Here is a 20,781-nt window from a genome sequence, read left to right as displayed (position 1 = left end):
GCACTGAGTATTAATACTTTCTTTCTCTCAATTTAGGAAAACAGAGAAGGAAAAAAAACCCCAAATACATGACCATGTAAGTATATACACCTTATTAAAAAAACCTGTTACTTTAGACTAAATTTCATATTGCTGATTGAAAAATATGAAGTGTTTTTCCAGTCTTTTCACAACATGGTACATGTAGGACATATTTGTATAACACCACCAACATTTGTGACATTTGATTGCCAGCCAAGAAATATAGTTACATGTGCTTACTACATAGCAAATCCATCAAATCAGACAATAGTCTGTGAAAAACACAGGTATAAGAATTAAGGAACTAAAGTTTTTTTCTACATCTTCCCTTCCAAATATTAGGTACCACAAACAACAACCATGAATAATAATATTATTTATTATAAACAAAAGGTATGTTAAAAACCACAAAAAAGAAGACTGCACTGATTTTGGAAAAGAATGAAAAAAGCAATACAATGCTCAAATTAGTGTATCATTAAGTCAGAATCGTGTTTTCAAAGAGCACTTAAGGCTTTTCAACAGCAGGAAAATTGACTTCCTGCACTAGATGTTTTCTCTAAACAAATATTCTTTTAATCAGTGTAACCCCATGGAAGTTCTATAAGTAGCTTTAGACACTTTCTGTAGTCAAATGTGTATTTTATTTACATGTCAGTTTTCTGTTGCTGTACGTTAAGTCACTCCCAAACACATTTCCACTTTCAGTGAAGAAATAATTTGTATAATCATTGTATTGCATAATCTACTAAAGCTGGTGTGTCATCTATTTTTTTCCTACCTAAACTCTTTCCAAAAATAATTTTACCCATATGGTCCACCAAATAAGAGTATTATTGGAAAAGTTGCTTTTCTCTGCTTTTAGATGCTGGCAGTCAAAGAGAGCTTCTAATATAATCAAGACTTAAACAGCAAGATTGCTTATTTTTGTGCACCCCATTTGCCCAGATATCCAGGAAAAGTAACAGGCTTCCCACTCTGAAAAAGTGTGCTGGATGCACTTCTGCACTCAGAAGACAGTTAAACACTAAGTAAATACTGATGTAATACCTTATCATTCAATGAAGTTAAAAAGTTAATATTGGTTCTTAGGATGAAAATTTTAAAACGCACAGATCAGTGTCTTGTTGTTAAATGTACTTTGGAATACATTAGCAAACGCAGATTAATACGAAAAGCTCTTTTCAGTATCTCAGATTTAGATTTTTTCAGTTCTGAGTGTGTCTGTGAAAGTCCTAACACCAACTTCATAAACAGAAAATTCATTCCAAGGAAATTTCAGCAGGGAAAAAGATAAAAGAGATACTAGCATTCCACAAGGGAGATAATTATTTTTAAGAAGCTACCTTGGAATAGAAAGCACAGCTGGACTCAGTATATTGATCAGCCTATTGACAAGAATGTAGCAAACAAGTTGCCAGAAATCTCATTGACAGTGGAAGCACTGAGAGCCAAACTGGTGCAGGGTGAAGTAGGTGATTAGAATCTTACATCAAATAGTACAGAACACAGAAGATCAATGTAGTATCAGAAAGGTAGCAGCAAAATTAGACCACAATGACTACTGAAATGCAAAGACTGCTATTACTAAGAAGTGAGATTAGTATTAAAGATTCATTGCTGCCTCCATGGCCCATGCATCCAAAATGTAACAATCCCAGTAAGTTAGGGGTGTCAGGAAATCTATCTATACCTACAGGGTATATACAGGTTCTGTTTCTACTTCAAACCTACACAACAGTGAGTGTGAAACAGACTCAAAAACTGTACAAGTTTATGTGCCTATCTTCCCTAAATTTACTCTTTGTTTGTATTCAAACACTTTACAGCATTCTACTAGACCAAGTTTCACATATCTTCTACAAATCAGTACTAACTGAAGGTTATTTAACAGTGGCTCAACTTTTATGGCCTGTGGATTATTCTCTTTCCATGCAAAATGGGCAATGATCTACTGCTAAATGAGATATGTATTTAAAAAAAAAAAAATTGTGCCTACTACATGTAAATCACACATATAATTAACACTATCAGCTCTGCAAAACAAAGGGTTTGACACCAGGAAGCACTATATGTTTTTCCCTCTCAGTGTCATGGATAACCAATCACAAAATGTATAGCCTTAAACTTTAATATAGCAAACTTCCTATTGTTCTGAAGGCTTATACATGACATACATTTAAATGCTCTTGGAAACAGGGGGTATTAATCTTTCAAGGTGAGAATATAAAATTTTACAGATGATATTTAAACACTAAATGTCTAATCTCAGCATCTCCAGAAACTGGTTCACTTGACACATCCAAAATCTACTTTTCCAAACTTCTTTATATAGCACTTTTAATAATCAATAAACAGCAGCTTTGTCTTCATTTGGAGCCATTAGTGCTCTGTACTGCAGTGAAAGATTTACATTAGATTTCCAAACTTCATCACCTCCCAAAAATGCCTGCTATTGATGAACTATAAAAGCATCAGATGACTGTTTCTGTATCATCCACCACATAATTCTGGGAGAGGCCAAGAGGGCTACTCCTCTACGAAGGAATCTACAAGGACCATGGGTATGTCATCACCTTAAGCAGAAATTCAGTCTTAAAATAAATGGTGCAATCCTCCTGGGAAAACAGCAGCTCCTCCTTTACATCTCACACTCATGATTACTGTGCACAGCCAAACAGATCTAGTTGCATTTCACCTTTTGTGTGGTAGTATTTTAGGAAACATTAGCATTTCTATAGCATTCAAAAAATCAGCTACTCATGAACCCACCAAACATGCTTTAAAGCCATCACTTAGTCCATGACAGCTTGACAGTAATATGGCAGTCACTGTAACTACTGAGAAACCCTTTGGCAGCCAGGAAAACCATCCTCACTAGCTGCTCATTATATTGCTTAAAAAACTAGAGCACTTCACCAGCCACTGAGTGGGAGTTATCTTGCAAACACGTAAAAAGTATTTTCTAAAAAAAAAAGAAAAAATGTGGAAGTAATTACATATACCTAGACGTATTCCCTCTCCAACAAATCATTTAGGCATTTTTGCTAAGATCTTACATAATCATCATCTATCTTAATAAAAGCCAATATTTAAGTTATGCTTCAATTTTAAGTGGTTTTTTATGTTTGCTTTGCCTTTTTTTCTAAAACTGTAACACTGTGCCTTCAAAATAACAAGCTGTAGCAGTGTGGACCAATTACATTTATTTGGAAGCCATCAATAAATGGTAGGTTCATATAGCATTTCTGCATGTCATAGATGAAAATAAGATTTCTTCTTTTTAAGCAACATAGAGTTATCAGTGAAGTAAGAAAATGTGAGAAATCAGCTACAGCAATTTATGATGGAAGACTTTGTGAGGTTGGTGACTTTTTTGTATCTTTGTCCAGTTGCTACTCAATTCTGCAATGTTGTCTCAGAGGACAAAGCACAAGTAACTTGTAGAAATGCCCCAGAAGTTTGAGAAAGAAGTATTTCTTGGGTTTTCTTTCAAATGTCAAAATACAAAGGCTTGAAGAAAAGGCATTAAGATACCTATGAGGCCTGGCCCCCATTTGCTATTCTTACCTATATAACTCCAAAGCAAAAGGAAAGAAAAGATGATCTATCTCTATTCCTTCAGTATAAGAAGGTCTTGCTGTCACTAAGACAACCTGACAATTGTTTTCCCCTCATTTCAAAGCCTTACACTCTTCCCAAAGCAAGGAAATGAAGACTAAGCAGGGGAAAGGACACACACACATTGCCATAACCCATATGATGGTATAAGTTTGTATTATTCTGTTCTGCAAGGCTACAAGGTAGTTCAAGCTACTACTGTTCAGGACACATGGTCCCCAAAGTATGGTCTTGGCAGGCAACTTCCAGATTTTCCTACAATACCTTTCCAACAATCAGAAAAATAAAGCTGAGAATCAAGATGGAGCAAACAGGTGCCTTCTGACTTATTTAGGTCATGAGGAGTAAGAGCCAGATATACATGAAACTGTCTTAGTATACCGTGTGAATTTTAGGAAAACTGTTTCCAATCTGCTTTGCTACTTATCAACTCCAGCTCTGAGTTTGAGCACCAAAACTTGTAGTGTTTCATGTTTTCTCAGAACAGTTTCAACTAATACTGATTTAATGTGCAGTCTGAATTAATTCTAGAACTTTGAGCCTTCCCACTGTGATTGTCCAACTATTACCTCTTGCACACCTGCCACACTTCTTAGACCTCAAGGATCTATATATAATACAAAAGGATGCTCTGAGAAGACTGTGGCAAAAAGAATTCAGACTTATGTTGCCACTTCCAGGATTAATTTTTTTTTTTAGGTACAGAGAAAAGAAAGGATATGTTTGCAGCAAAAGACAGCTAGCCTCACTGAAAATAAACAAAACCAGCTAAAACTGGGGCAGGTTTAAATTCCCGCTTGCTGGTCAAAATGTTCCTAAGTTGAGGCCTGACTTCTCAGAATGGCATCTCTTTTTTTATTTTGCCCATATTTCCTCTTTCCTTCATTTGACAGTGCTGCTTTCTCACCATCTGGGATCTAAGGAGTTGAAAGCAGGGACAAGCAGCACAGTCCCACCTTCTCCACTTGCCAAATAGGACATGAGGATGTAAATGGCCCTAAATACACAGCAGTGTAACCAAACATTAATTCCTTCTGTTTCTTTAGGCACATCATAATGTTTTGACATCAAATTGGAAGAAAGAGAAGCTTTCAGATACAAAAGAGGCAAACTACTTTTAAGTCTAAACACATACTGGTTTTCCCACAGCCCTTCCCAGTAGTTCAGATAACAATATGCATCATCTGCCTGCTTAGATCAGCTCTACTGCATCACTGCCCATAAGTTGCCAGACTCATGCTTCAGGATAAAAATCTATGAAATGCCTTTCTCTTAATTAATGTATATTCATACACTGTTTGAAATGAAGTCATTTGTAAGTAATAAATTTTCTTTCTACAAGCAAGTTATCTTTATCTGTTGACTAGAAAAAGAAAAATCAATACTAAAAAAATTGGTTAACCTGGAAATACAGGTTAAGATATGTGCTGTATCTTCCCAAGATAAAGGACTAGATAAAAAAGTGTTCTGGTGACTTTAAATGAAAAAAAAAAATAAATTGGTTTGAGTTGCAATGAAAAAATACAATTTTTTGTTCATGCATATGACACCATGAAGTGTTATAAGCCTGAAGTGAGAGTCTTCCAACATGACTGTATTAATAAAAAACTGCTGCTTAGAGGCAGAATGCCTTGCCTTTGGTTCCCCCTCCCCCATTTATTTTTCACAGAACTATGTAAATAATTGTCCTTAAAAACAAACTTTATGACTATTCAAACACCTGAACCCCTCATCATCCATATCCATTGCAGAAGACTCATCTCTTGTTTCTACCAAAATTTTAAAGCTATAAGTATAGAAATTTTTCAGTTTTAAATTAATAACTTGCTTAAATAATTCTTAAAATACTACAGCAATATAGTGTAAGTTACTGATATCAAGGCAACTGCTTTTCATAGTGGGAGTTATATAGACAAATGTAGGTAACAGTGGCAAGAATGGCAGACTTCATTTTGTCACCAGAGAGAAAGCTTCTGCTTAACTGCAAATATCCGCAAAGGAATCTTATTAAACACATTTTCACTTCCAGAATGATGACTGAACTTCCAGGTTTTGTTTGAATTGCCTTTTACTACTTTATATTGCAAAGCAGCCAACTTTCAAACTTTTCCCACCTCCTTTTTCCTGTGCACAGTCAGCTGCATCTGAGGACTCAAGATACTTCTAGTCAAAACCAGCAGATTTATTGTGTGTGCTTTTAGTTAAAACCTAGTTGAGAGGACAGCATGGTGCTCAGGCAGATCTACCAAAGCAGGGTCACTCTAGGGAAGATAATAGATATTCAAGCCATGTCCCAGGGAAGAATGATGAATTTCTCACAACACAGACACCAAAATCTTCATCAGGGGACCTCTCAATCAGAATAGACCTCCAGCTGATCCTGACCTAGAGCATTTTATTTTAGTAGTTCACCTTGTCCTGGCATGGTAGAGTCTTTTCTCTTAACTGGAGAATATTTGGTGATTGAGAATTTCAGTTCACTCTATTTTTCTGGATCACTTATACCTTCAATCTTCTTTGCTCCCCTTTCCTTAAAAGGAAGGCAGCATTCTACAAAGTCTTTGCTGAACAGCAAGCATACTTTAAAATCACCTTGTAAGCATGTATGCACACTGCAGAAAATCTCATTTCAATTTATTTTAGAAATCAAGGCTCAAGACACAAACCATAGTTAATACATGTGTGGGTCGTCCTTTTATCACATTCTGGTCACTTCAGCACCTGAAACTGTGAGGAACCAATTAAAATCAATAGCACAAAAGTACTTTTCAACTTAAGTGGAATTTGGCGTAATTCCCATGCAAGTTAACAGATGTGCATCCTTAGCAGAGAGTACACTAGGAATTACCTCACCAGCCTGAAAACAATGTTTGAACTTCACAGCAAGTGTCCTGAGAGGCAGGAAGAGGCTCTGGAAAATTAAAGCCTGAATTTGTTACTCAGTAACTCATACAAGGAGAATGGTATTTAACAAATAGTGCTCAATTTCTAAGCTTGCTCAAATAACTTGAGAGGCTTCAGGTTATGAAACAAACTGGCCAACAACTTTTAAGATCCTACATTCTAAGAGAATCCTGTTATAAGAGGGTAGAGGGCTTACTGGAGCTTTTAAAGTTACTTAGAAAACTCTGTTTTTCTTGATTTTGCAATGAATCAATGGCCTAAAATACAGCAGATGAGACTGCTACTAAAAAAACATACTTTCCATTAGCAGATGTAAGAAAGGGCTACTACAGTCATCCAAGACAAAATCCCCAGCTTTTGCAATACAATGGCCTCAGTCAGAACAGCAGTGGGCAAATTATTCCATGCACTTGTAACTCAGACTGTCTGAGAGAATTCTAAGAACCCTTTACATACAGGTGCTATGAAAACATCTACATCTCAATATAAGCAACTAAAAAAGTCTGTCAGACTTCAACCACTTAAAGCTATGAAGAAATTGAAACACACACATACACACATCCCCAAACCAATAAACACCCCAGAAATATATCAGTGGGGAGGTACCTAAAGGTACAGCTGAAATGTGATATAAAGCCAAATAAGAAAATAAATTTCAGCTTGGAAACATTTTAAAGTTTTATTTTGGAGTCCAAGTCAATACTGAAGTATTATTCAATAGGTCTATGTGGACTGAACTAATTTTGTTCAGTCTGTAAATACCAACAATAGAAGCTACTACTAGAGAGGTACATTCTAATTTCACTCTACAAAGTAACAACTATCAAAAAAATCCAGTCTGAAACAATAAACTGCCATGAAGCCAGAAATAAACTCATGTCTGTTAACAGCACTACTGCTTGGTTAATTTTGTTTTGAAGTACCTGAGCAATAGGATTTTATCTGCCCAAGTAGATAAGCATGAATTATTTGAAAGCATGTGTTTTGCCTGACTGAATTGGACCAATTTCCTACCAGAAAAGAGCCAGTGAAAGTATAAATTAGTTGACAGTACACAAAGGATAAGGTAAAGGAAACTTACACTGAGGGAAGAATACTTTTTTTAAAGCAATATCCATAGTGTTCCTGGACACAGTACACTAATAACAGCCCTTGAGAGGGGAAAATCAAATTATTCTCTTTTGCAGATTTTGTGTATTAGAAATACATTTATATTTATAGCCAAATTAAAAATGGGTGGCAGGAAAAAAGAAGAGTTGTTCCTCAGATCCGGGTTTCTCCTACATTCAAAAGGTTAAGACTAAAATATTCTGAAGCAGAAAAATGCAACACTTTGAAAGATTGTCTGTGAAAGAAGAAAAAAATGCCCAAAGAACAAGCGTGAAACATATAAAAATTCTGGATCAGAGAGGGCTATAATCTCAATATTTAAAGTAGTTTCACTATCTAGGACTCAGCAGTTTGAACTTGAGACACCAGACATGCCCCCTTAGCTTCCAGCCATGCTGTGAATGTTGGTACAAGGTCTACAACGGATGGAGCTGCCTGCTGTCTTGGTGGGTGGTTCTACAGAGAACATCAGTAGTACTGCAGTCAAATTTAAAAAAACCTCCTCCATAAATCATATATCAGGAGAGAAAAAATACAATGTTACAATAGTGCAAAAAAGCCCTAAACCATATTAGCATTTAGAGGACAGACACTTCTCCAAACTAGAAGTACAGTAAAATGACTTTAAAGAGGGGAGGGAGAAAAAGAAAAAGAAAAAGGCCATAAGATCACAGTCTGGATATGAAGAATCTGAGCAACAATCTGAGCATCGAGAGAACTGATACTACAAGCAACACTATAATGTCCTGAAGGCTTGTTCCTACTTTTGTCACTATGCATTCATCCAAAATGCAACAAGAGTATTTTACAGTGGACGAACTGCTCATTACATCTCCCTGTACTTAACCCTTCTAACTGATTTTCAGCTTTCCTAAAATAGAAATTGAGGTGCAGACCAGCATATGATAAGGCAAATTTCGTGCCTGGCAAGACTGTAAAAATGTGAAAAAACCTACAAATATATTGGCAGGTTTTCTAAAACTATATATTTGAATTTATGAACTCTAAACACAAGCAGACTGAAAGACAAGCACAACCTGAAAAATGAAATGCGACATTGCAGCTTTTTTGTCTCATGGCATTTTATCATCTTTTGACCAACTTTTTTCAGTCCCTTGCAGGGCATTGGAGGTAACAGAGTGTATCATATGTACCACGCTACATGTTTCACAAGAAACTCTGGAAACACACTTGAAATAGAAAATGCATTTGATTTCTTCCAGCCAGACACTAGAAGGCTCAAACTAGACCAGATGAAAATAATTATTCTGATTTGTTTAAAATGGAAGACCCTAAATGAGGCTACTTTTTGTATCTACCATAATCTGTTGAGAAGGCTCACCATTCTTGTTGTCTAAATCTTGAGAAAATGGGTAATTTTTGTTCACTTTCATACACCTTTTGCCACACTTAACCTAAAGCAGAACATATCAGTTCCACCCACTCTACACCAGGATGCAGAAACACACCAAATAAAACCATGTCCATCCAATAGTTAACATGTAACATCCACCACTGAAAAGCAAAGTAAGATTCAAATACCAACTTTAATAAGTAACACTTGACTGTCAGACTTCCTCACAAGGGATATTACTCTGGAAAATTAAAATCAAACACAATTTCTTTCACAGCATAATACTGTTCCAATCTTGACACACTACACTGCTAAATTCTGGAAAAGATAACCAACTAATTTATGATTGAGCAGAGATACTTTTGGCAATACTTTTAGGGAGCAAGTATAAAATCAAGTTTTGTTTTTTTTTATAGAACCTTTCATCTCTCACTAGATGTGTTGCATTTAACAGCATCCTGGTTCTTATTTATTGTACTTGTCATTCAAAGAAAAGTCCAATTCAGGACTAACAGAGATATCCAAACTCAATCTTCAGGGAAAGAAAAAAGTCCACTGGTAGGTGACAGTCTTTGAAAGCATCCAGGTTGTTAACAGAGATTTAATCTGAATCTAATACTCTGCTCTTTCTGCACAAAAGTTTATGCTGCTTGTACCAATTTCATCATGAAACTCTAAGAAGCCTATACACAGCACTCAGATTACCAAAACATTCTTGATTTCAGACAGACTGGAATTACTTTGGCATGTTTTGACAGAGTTCCTTCACAGCTGCCTGCTCATTTATGCAATTTAGGATCACAAAAGTGAATCTGACTTCTCTCAAGGTCACCTAGTCAAACCCCTGCTCAAACTGGGGCAAACATTATCATTCAGAGAGGCTACTTAATTGCTAAAGACAGTAAATCAAATGAAGAACTTCACTTTCCTATGGGGATTGTTTTTCCTCTCCTGACTTGACAGGCAGCCCTCTACCCCAGGCAGTGGATTATTCCAGCCCAGGCGCAGGATTTCACACTTGTCCTGGCCAAACATCAGGAAGTCCCTTTCTGTTTCCCCATTCCCACATCAAGAGCCACGTTATTGAAAGTCCTACCTCCCTCCCCTCCAATTTGGCATCACCTGCAAACCTGAGGGACACAGCACATCCTGTTATCTTAGTAATGGAACAGGAAATGAAGCAGGACTGGCTGCAGAGCAGCTTCCACAGCCACCATGCCACCAGCAGCCATCCCGTTGTGACACTGCATAGACACAGGATCACAGCTTTGAGCCCCCTGTGCTCCTCTCAGCTCTTCCTCTCCCTTCATAGTTCCACCTCTGCTATACAAATTATCCCAGCTGCCTACAAGGACAGGGAAAGCTGTGCTACACGACTCTATTCCCATCTAAGTGAGTGATATTAGATCTACTCAGGTATTCATAAATTCCTTTACAAGCATCAATTTACTGCTGTAATGTAGAACATTAATGTAATGAGCTATAGATATTTTGTCTTTTAGTGTCAGTTTACGTAACACATAATTTTTACCCACACCAATACTTTACTTTAGCATTACTCAATTACTGAAAGCTCAGGGTCTAACACTTAAAATCAGATGAAACATAGTGTTTAAGGGCCTAGTGCTGAGCAGATTTACAAATTAAATTTGATTTGCAATTTTCAATTTAAGTAATTTTTCCTTAAGCTTACAGTGAGAGCTTGAATGAACTCTAAAAATACACAGAAATGACACACTACCCAGAAATAACTTATTCAACTTAACTCCCCTCTTGCTGTCAGCATTTACTTCTGATCAGGTTCTATATTCTTAACATTTATGTCAGTCACTTTTACTGTGCTGTCCAGTCTGTAAAAACTGCAAGCACTTTAAGGTAGGGGAATAAAGTAAAAGAAAAAATGCACAGTATTTCTACCAGACTATAATGTTTTTCACTTCCCGCCATTCAAAATTAAACATATAAAGAAAGAGAAGAATCTCCAAACACCAGGATTAACAACGGATTGTCAACATTTGCAAAACAATTCCTATTTTTCTTGCATTAAATTTATTACTATAAAACTTGCATAGACTTTTGTATTTGCAGTTGTCCTTGTAAAAAGGGGGTTTTTGTCAGTTAGTTTATGACTTCTTGGGAGGTTTTTTTATTCTCTGCTTCATATACCTCTGATACAGAAAATTCCCATCCTGAAAGAAAAGGTCCTCTGTCTCTTCTGAAGTTTTATGTTTAGTAGAGCATTTGCTTGATTTTTCTGTCCTCTTATACACAGTATTAATATCATCCATTGTTGTGGTGTGTTGCAATATCCTGTTTTACCTTCTCCCTTCCCCCTCGCCCCTCGCTGAGTGTGCCCTGTCAATCAGGCTAACATACCAGCAAGGCGTCGTGTGATAGGTGTCCCTAGTACCTTGAGACCCTGCCCCTTCACCTGGTTGGTGACTCACCTGTCCCCTCCCCTTCCCCTGTCCTGAGCTTAAAATGTGAATGAGACCATGCGGCCTCCATTCTGTTACCAGCAGTAGCCCAGTGCAGACATATCTGTGCTCATGGAATAAACATCTGGCTACCTTCTAGCAGAATCGACTCCCTTTCTCTCCACCATCGCCAGAAGCTCTCCCCTGAGGTAAACGGAGTCCTGTCTCGTGCCCCGCTGCACTCTGCCGCCAGCCAAGGTATCTCTGGGGTAAAACACCACAGTGCTGCCTCTGGCCAAGCAGCGAAGGTCAGAACTGGCCTAGGCACCATCTAACTGGTTATATTGGGATACATATTCCAATATATTGGCGTCCCTGGGTGGGCTCGACTCTGCAGCCCGAAAACGGACTCGCAGTTCCTCAGAGAAGCTTCTGCCAGCCGTGCATCCAGCTGAAAAGGCATATTCCTTTATATGATACATATTCCAATAATCCATTATTCTAAGCCTCATAGCTTGTAAATTTGCTGCTAATAGCTTCTTCCCACTGCACAGTTACAGCCAAGAATCACCATGACTGTTGGCTTGTCTGCTGCCTAGTCCATGAAGGCTGTCCTGTAATTAACCTGTTTGAGTCATCCATAAAGACTCTTTGATAAAACAAGACAAATGGTGCAGCAAAGAAGAAAATCTGTCATCTTGACTGTATTGACTGCAAATTGCTTAGTTTCAATGTATCAATGTATTTTTCAAGGGCTTGGAACTACACTAAAATTTGCTGTTTAAGACATGAACAGAATGGCTTTAACTTGAACTACAGTAGTAGCAATAATACGTCCATAGGTTTTTCAGTTTCCTTAAGCCACTACTCTTTGTAAAATAAAAGTATTTCTAAGCTTGCCAAAAGTCTTGAACATATAAAACCTTTATAGTGTAGCTACTGAGACCAGCATCTAGCCATGTTCTCCTCAAGACAATAACTGGCATTTCCAAAATAAAAAGTCCAATATAAAATTTTATTATAAAAATTTAAATGAAAACAAAGTTGCATTACTCAAATTATTAATACTGCAGACAAAACATGTGACTGCATCCTGAGTAATACCTTCACAAAGCAAATCAGTATCACTGCAACACATGCACTCATACTCATCTATGGCAATTTAGAAAGCAAGTTCTGAACACTGATCAGCAGGTACATCAAAGCACTTCCCCTAGGATACTCCATGAACTATTTCTGCATATTCTACATGAATTAAGGACATATTTTAGAAGATTCTTCAAAATTTTACTTCATTCTACGCCTCCTTGTTGTCAATCTCTGTACTAGAGCAGTATTAGTAATGCTTTGTATTTTCAATGCAGATTAGTAATTCCCTGGTAAATCAATTATTGATAAGATGTTAAGTCAATGTAAGAAAAAAAGTTTACTGCCTAATGTCCTTTGAAGTTACATTTGCCATGTAATCAAACAATCAACTAAGAACCGAAGCCATAATATTCAGAATGTAATTTACATGTATTGACTTCTGAGCTTAAAAGCATTAAGAAAGAGAAACATATACTTATAGATCAATGGCACATATAGTTACTTTTTAAACTTAAAATTCAAAAACCGTATGATGAGAGCTGACCAACAAAAAAGGGTCAAAACTTCCTGAAGAAACTAATTTTCCTTTTAAGTTGCAGGTTTTGTCAATTAGGTTAAGCTTCAACAACTTTGTCCAGAGATGTAAATTACAAAATTGATCCCTCAAAAACACTCAGTGAATAACACTTTTATAATTCCACAGAAAAAAATATGACAGTGTTGACTCAGATTTAAAAAATTTAAATACTGTGAAATTGTAAGTTTCTGGTGTATCACCGTCAATATATTAAAAGCAAAACTGACTTAAGATACCTTATGTTACTGAGAACTTTAGCATTTACTGAAGACAGAAGGCATGAAGTCCCTCTCCACAGACTACAATATATTATGCAGTCTGTCCAGCTGGTTGACAGGCTGTCAAGAGGTGTAAGTCCCAGTCCAATCCTGATTTACACACATGGCCTTTATAGCCACTCATCAACTGATGCAATCAATACCAATCCTTTCATGACTGTCTATACTGAGGACTTAAGATTGGATGTTTTATGGATTAAAGAAGCAAAAGAACAACAAAGTTCAGCCAAAGCAAGAGGAGAAGTAACTTCAGCATCATAAGCAGTTCCCAGTGAATGTTGTTTAAGACTTATTAAGAACCCTCAAATTTACAAAAAATAAGTCCTGGAGAACAGTGTAACAGGACAGTTAGTAAATAAATGTAAGCATTACAAGCGATCTATTTCTAGTTTTTAATGCCTAAATGGCACTTAAAAAGTTGAACCAGGACTTACTTCAGAGAATAGTGACTTACAGAAAAGCCAAAGAATGGCTATTTCTAGTAAACAGGTTTTAGACTGCTCTCCTCTGCCCCTTACCCCAACCATCTTGATTTAGATGAGATTATTTTTGTATTTTTGGCAAGGATATATATTTTTGAAGTTATGCCAAAAATTAAGAAAAATGCGTATCTTATCTTGAAACACATCATCTTCTATACGCTAACACTCTTTCACATTCTTTCTGAATATAGAGAATTTACCACTGAATTAAATTATCTGTGCTTCCTTGTGCCCTGTGCTCCTCTCCTCCCCTTGCCATGGTTAAAGAACTTATTAGGACTGCATAGCCATGATCAGAGACTCCTTTTCTCAGTGCAACTCTATTAAGACCACTGCCATCTACATAAGAAAAAAACACCTTTAACCAATATTCCTGTGTAATACCTTTTTCTCATGCAGAGGCAATTTTACATATTCAAGAGTGACTATTCTAGCCTGGAAGCCAGCTATACTGCTGAACAAAGTATTATTGGTACCACAGCAACAAATACATATAATTCCACTTAAAAAGTTCAAGCTTAGAAGCAAAACCAGAAACACTAAACCCAATGGATGAACAAAAAGGTTTGTAAAGACTGTGCTACCATCAATTTAAAAAGGAATTACTGATCATTTCACCAAAATATATTATCCAATACTAAAAAGGAAAGAAATATAAAATAGAGAGAAGATTAAATAATCATTATCTGACAAAGACAGACTCAAGGTGGCTAAAGGAAAATGCTGAGCAGTAAAAAGAACACGGTAAAAGACTAAAGCATGCTGTGAAAGTCTCATTTCAAGTCAAAGGTTATTTACTTTACTGGGCTCAGCTCTTTGCAGTTTCAGGAAGTGGGGCTGGCAGATGCAGGACTGCAGCCCATCTATCAATTTCTCAATGCTTAGAGCCCCACATTTGTATTACACACCACTACTGTCTGCACAGTTCAGACTCCTAACACTTCCTTTCCTATCAGAGCACTGCAACAACGGTATGACAATCTTCCTAAGAAAAGATAAACGGAGAACAGACAAGGAGCTTTGCCACAATCTATGTTCCCCTAATGGTTCTCTTCTGTATCATTTCCCAGCCAGCCAGGCCCAGACATCAAAAGAGAACTGGATCAGAGCTTCATGTCCCTGCCCAATGTTTCAGGAGAAAACAGCTCCAGACCACTGTCATATACACATGGCCTAAGGCTAACATTTTTTTGTTTGTACACATTGAGAACAATTTCATCCATGCAGTGCCAAACTGTGTCCTGCTTCAGCAATAAATAACTGCTTTGATTTGTTCAGCCTGGAAGAACTCACTACATTGCATCAAGACCTGTTTTATTATTAAGATCTATGCTTTGTGGTTGGCTCTCTCAATGCTAGGAATCCATTTTTTGGTACAAATAAGCTCTAAACAGTGAATAATTTTAATGTTTTGTTTCTTTCAGATAAGCACACACCTTAAGGAGACCGAGGTAATTCAAAGCAAGCCAAATGTGGTGCCTTTATAGCTGGTTTCTCTGTCCTCTACCCACCAAGAAAATACATGCACTTCCAGACCTTTTCCTTCTAGAAAACTCAGAGTATTTGTTGAATTCCTTGGAAACTAAAAAAGTTAAACAGAATGGCTGCCAAAGAATTTCTGTTAGAGAGGGGGAAAGCATTTACTATTTTTCCATAGGAGCAATAAAAATCAAAAATTAGTCCCTGCAAAGACAAACCTATTCAACAAACCTTTATTTTCCTTTCATTTGCATACTAGAACCTTACTGAATAGATAAATTTCAGATTAGAGTTATAAGCTGGAAACAGAACTGAAATTTTAAAAAGGCTTGAAACAAAAATGCAAAAATCTTTGTACTTAAAAAAAACCACAGAGGGTTTGCTTCACACTCTAAAGGCTTGCTTTCACAGCTTTGAAGAATTTACAATACAAGCATATTGTCAACAGCTATGAAAATTTCTGCAGGTCTGACCCTGTCTCCCAGTGAAGGTTGGAAAATCATCTGGATATTTCCAAATCCCAAGACTGTAGCAATAAAGGTATCATATAATGCAAGTTGCTCTGGAGTGAAATTTAAGAGAAATTTCCTAGAAACACAAGTTTTTAAAAATTATCAGTATTCAATAGCTGACTTGCCTAAGTATACATTAATAGTGGCAGTTAGACACAGCACCTTAAAAAGGGGGGTGGGGGAAGGGAGGAAAAACACCACAGCCCACCCTACAGGCTAATTCTCCTACTGAGAAACCTTACCTTGTTTCACAAATATTAACTTCCATTATTTTTCCATCTGGTAGTTATTCCCAGTTAATGACCTGTTGCAAATACAGCCACTTCAGCTTACACTCACTCAGAACAGCATTCTGCTACTAGATAAGATGTTCTACTAAAACCAAAGTTGTTGTGCTTTACCCCAAAATACATAAATAAAAGATCAAGAATAGGACCCCTTACTATAAGGGGTTTAATTCAATTCCCCATTCCATCTTTTCACATGATCATTTGAGAACTCAAAAAATTTAATTAAAATTACATATTGAAATCATCACAACATTTCTATTTCAGTTCTTCCTTACTTGACATTTTTTCTGTCACTGGCTTTTCAAGAAGCAATAACTTGTCTTTCAAAACTTAAGTCTCTGTTCATGAAACAGTAAATGGGACATGAGAATACCTGAGAACCACTGGGACACAGTAATTAGTACCTGTCATTTGATTTGGCTAACTACTGCAAGAGCTGTTTGTTCATAACGCTTGCTGCAAAATCTCCCGTGGCATCAGCAAGAGATGCTCACTGAACCCTTCAGTCCTCCCAGGCTTGAGAAAACTGAAATCGTTTTCTCTTACATGAACTAAGGTCTTAAATCCACAAGATTACCTATGAGTCTAAAAAGGTTTTGTCTGTTGGAGACAGCTATGTACAAGCAGTACATTGCAGCATCAGCTGGTTCAACAGTTCTTAAGGGAACACATCTGCATCCCAGTTCTTGGTTTCCCACAGACTGACTCTTTCACAGCTATACAGAATATGCTATTTGATACTAAAAGAAAAGAGCAGTACCTTAGAAAATTTAGATGCTATAGGGACAGGTATTCAACTACTTAATAATTTGGCACTGCTAAAAGTGCAGGGGTGTGTTCCTATTAGCATGTCAGGACAAAAAATGATGGTAATGAGGCCTTCAAAAGGCTCTTTAGAAGTCAATTTAGCCTTTTCAGAGATTTACTGAATGTGGTATAATTGCAAAGACTGCCAACACAAGAAGTTGAATGTGATCCAGAATATAGCCATAGAAACTACATCATGGAAAGAAAGCAAAGGCATTTAGACTAAAAGGATACGAAGACTAAAATTACAGGGGAAGGGAGCAGAGCAGCCTTATCTCATTTGAAGATTTCCATCTTAGCATCTTGCTCTCCCTAGTAAAACTCAGCAGCATGATGCACAAGAAATACAGTAAGGATGAGCAGACTTTTAAAAGAAGCATCTCAACAGATTACAAATGCTCAAGGAATACTGGACAATTACATGGGAATAGTAAGGTCTCTAGGTTTTAATAATATTCTAAAGGGATGTCTGCTTCAGTTGTATTTTGTGTGCAAAGTTATGCTGGAACATTCCCTGATTAACAGGTATTGAATATGACTAGAAAAAGTATAAGAATACAACCAGAATCAGATTACTTTAAAGCAAAATAGATTAAACCACATCAATGTATCTTAAGGAGAGCTGAAGTGCATAATCAGCCAAGCGCTGTTTCACAGCTACAATACCCCTACATAGCAGGCATTTAGAAAAAGGAATCTAAAAAGGGGGCAGAAACATTTCCACACTTCTGTGTTGGTCAAATTATCCAGACATAAGTTACTCATTTAATTTTAAAAAGACCTTGGCGAAAGGTCATCCATGCATGTGCCCACCCACAGGAACACACCCATTAGTATTGTACTCCTATGACAAAGGGTGCTATCTGATGCAATAGTTCTGTTTTAGAGAGAAGCAGTCCTTTACTGATATCCCACCATAAGATACAAGGATTAGAATGTGACAAGAAAAATAATTGCAGATGTTCTTCCCAACTCACCTGATGCTACAAATCAGAATCAACATTTTCCCTTAGAAAGATAAGGATATATTTTACATCTATTTTTGCAACACATGGCATGTTATTCAATTGCCATGCATATAAAAATGAATATTTTAATTGATGTAAATTTTTTCAACATTGATGTAATACAATGTTGATACTTAGTAAGTCTTCATTCAGTGACAAATAAACTACAATAGGTTTGAGGAAATAAATCATACATTTCACATAAATCTGGTAGAAATAAATGCTTTAAGACAGATATACTCTTTACAATGGGCTAGCCATCTGTGAGGCTTAGGTGACTGAACCAAAACACTTATTTGGGTTGTGAGCTGTTAATACTTTTGCTGAGAATGCAAAAGTATTAACAGCTCACAACTAAATGTATATCCTAGTATATATAACTGATTCATCAAGGGGAGCCTATGGAAATTACTATTTTAGTTATAAGGGGGGAAGCAGCGGGGTAACACCACTTGTTGCTGCTTAGGAAAGCCCTTGCATAGTAAATAAGCCTTGTGAATTTCACTTTGTTCCTGTTTTGCTTATTAACATATAATATTTTTATTTTTTACTTTTAATAAATGCATAACTTGTTTATGAAGACACCATTTGGTTTCAACAAATTCATATACAGCTTTGGCCAAAAGCATGGAATCAATTTGTTCAGGATTTGCACCAGCACCAAACAAGAGCGACAGTGCAGAGGCAGCAGAGGTCACGGTCACAAGTTCGGTACCTCTATGCCATAAATCAGGTACTGCTGTCAGGTGTCTCCTCCCATTGCCTTGGCTTTCACTCTGTCCCATGCCATGGCTTACAGTCACAGGTGGAACCAGACTGCAGAGTGAGCAGGATGAAAAAGAACACAGGAAAAGAAAAAATATGTTTCAGTTGAATCAGTTCCTGACCCAGATCAGTAATATGACTGCACAAACTGCAGTGCCATTCGGAGAGGGAGAGAATGGCAACTCCCTTATAAACCACCAAAGAAATAAAAGAGTTATGCTGAAGAACTTGCTTTACAGATTTTTTTCAGACTTTATTTCTTGCTCTGTTTTTTTTTTTTTCCTTTTTGGTGTTTTTTTTTTTTTGGTAATTTTTTTCATTTTGAAACATCCCCTGGTACATTATTGAGCTAATTCCTTTTCTTTCATGACTTGGACTATATCAGTCCCCACAAGGTTGGATAAAAGCTGTATCAGTTAAACATCAATTTGGTAGACAGACATTTTTCTAATCTAATGTTCTGTAAGTTCTGGTTCAAGTTGTCATCCACCTGTTGATTTAACACTTGCTTAAAACTATTTCAAGTGTCAAAAAGCAAAAACAACCAATACTTAGCAGCTTGAGTGAGAAGCTATGAAGTTGTCAAAAGTTATACCACATTAATTCACTTTCATAAAGAAAACAGACCATACCAACTTAAAACAGTTTCGTGACCTGTGTTTCCTATAATACTTTTCAAGATACTACATAGGACTTGAACTCTATCTTCTGACATTTAATTAATTTAAATATTTACCTAATAACTTTATCTGAAATTATGACAGCTTAACATACGAGATTAAAAGAAATGGTCTATATCTTTCAGGAAACAATTAAATATGAAGCTGTCATCAAGCAACTCAATTCCTTCATTTTTATAAATGCCTTAGGACCCTATCCACTTTCCAATTCACCAAACAATGTAGCACAATGTGATACCATTACAAAAATAGCATGTGAATTTTGTTCATGTTTTACATCTTACCTATCTTTTACTGCTAGGTTAGCCAGACATTTCTCTCCTTAACAAAACCACTGACAACAGAACACTAAGTAAAGTCTCCCATGGCAGCACTGCCAATTAGACTTGGTTGTAAGAGTTACAAAAGAAAGACAGCATGAAGTAGATAATCAAAACCTTACAACTACCAGCACAATAGGCACCACTGGATATGTCACTAAATTCACCCACAGTACCTATATTAATGCTGAGGCAAGTTCTCTGGATTACTGCTAAAGATGCTGCTGTTCAGACAGGAAGGCAAACACATGGCTTTATGAAGCTGCTTAAGATACTGTGTTTCACATATGCCTGAAGGGCATCCACCAGTTGCATTTAATTACAGATCAGGGTAAGAAGATAAACCACTCTAATCTGGAAAATCAAATTAAAACACAAATACATTCACACTTTGTTCACAGAATTTAAGAAGGGTTTGGATTGTAAGAGACCATAAAGATCACCTAGTTCCATCTCCCTCTGCTATGGGCAGGCTAGATCAGGTTGCCTAAAGTCTCATCCAGCCTGGTCCTGAAGACTTCCAGGGATGGGGCATCCACAACTTCTTGGGATAATCAAATCCTAAAACACAACATATGAGTATACTTTTCAAAAATTCAACTTAAGTATCTGTGATCTATTGCAGATCAATTATTTTAATTTTATCAAACAAGGCTTTTTCAGGATTTTCTTCATAAACCAAGTCAGAAAGCAGAAAATAAAACAAATCTAAGCAACAGACCTGCACTGCGTTCAGCTTCAGATACATCCTTCCTTTTTTCCATCTTGAAGTCTTTCCTACACATTAGACCAAGACTTTTAACATTTATAGTTTTCCCCACACAATTTGCTGCACTAGGGCGAGACTAGGGGTTTGAGCTACATACCAGGATCCAGAGAAACACCAGTGTGTGCTCTTTCATACCTATTAGTCTAAAAATTTCATGTATAAACACACAAATTCTGTTTAAGAATGCCTGGAGTCCTCCTCAATACCACAAAAATCTCACTCAAGTAATACTTCACTGAGAAAGATAGAGAGCTATCAGAGTTGCATGTACTTCTCTCACTGAAGCAAGTAAACATGGA

At 36.7% G+C, this 20,781-nt stretch overlaps 1 protein-coding gene across 2 annotated transcripts in view; it reads right to left on the bottom strand.

Moving 5' to 3' along the window:
• Window positions 1-20,781, bottom strand: part of STXBP6 (syntaxin binding protein 6) — a 98,436-nt gene that overhangs the window by 25,673 nt on the left and 51,982 nt on the right. The window lies entirely within an intron of this gene.

Source organism: Zonotrichia leucophrys, chromosome 5 (genome assembly GCF_028769735.1).
Source record: "Zonotrichia leucophrys gambelii isolate GWCS_2022_RI chromosome 5, RI_Zleu_2.0, whole genome shotgun sequence".
Taxonomy (NCBI): domain Eukaryota; kingdom Metazoa; phylum Chordata; class Aves; order Passeriformes; family Passerellidae; genus Zonotrichia; species Zonotrichia leucophrys.
Note: the sequence above shows the minus strand (reverse complement) of the source record. Positions and strands in the feature narration are given on the sequence as shown.